This window comes from Seriola lalandi, unplaced genomic scaffold (genome assembly GCF_002814215.2).
Source record: "Seriola lalandi dorsalis isolate HSWRI2012SDOR001 ecotype SW California unplaced genomic scaffold, Sedor1 jcf7180002054885, whole genome shotgun sequence".
In the NCBI taxonomy this organism is placed as follows: Eukaryota; Metazoa; Chordata; class Actinopteri; order Carangiformes; family Carangidae; genus Seriola; species Seriola lalandi.
In genome coordinates, this window is record NW_019525437.1 from 1,658,240 (window position 1) to 1,658,544 (window position 305).

Consider the following 305-nt stretch of genomic DNA (forward strand, 5'->3'; position numbering starts at 1 on the left):
GTGTGTGTGTGTGTGTGTGTGTGTGTGTGTGTGTGTGTGTGTGTGTGTGTGAGGGGCAGACAGATATGGTCATGGTCAACAAGACAAGAACAACCGTTTCATTACATTTGTTTGACCAATAACTTCCTGTGGAAGATAGATGTGTTTTGGCTCGGGCAGCTGTTCGCTCTGACAACAGTCACTCCCCTCGCATGATGCCCCTGTATGGTGGGGGGGGAAATTATCATTCAGTGCACGCATGTATGTGTGTGTCTGCCTGTGTGTGTGTGTGGTCTGGGTTAACAAGTTCAGCGTGGCTAATTCAC

The 305-nt window shown here is 48.9% G+C and overlaps 1 protein-coding gene across 1 annotated transcript in view; it reads right to left on the bottom strand.

Annotated features, from left to right (window-relative positions):
• The window catches only part of prdm5 (PR domain containing 5), a 34,936-nt gene that overhangs the window by 18,113 nt on the left and 16,518 nt on the right, over positions 1–305 (bottom strand). The gene's annotated exons all lie outside the window — the stretch shown is intronic.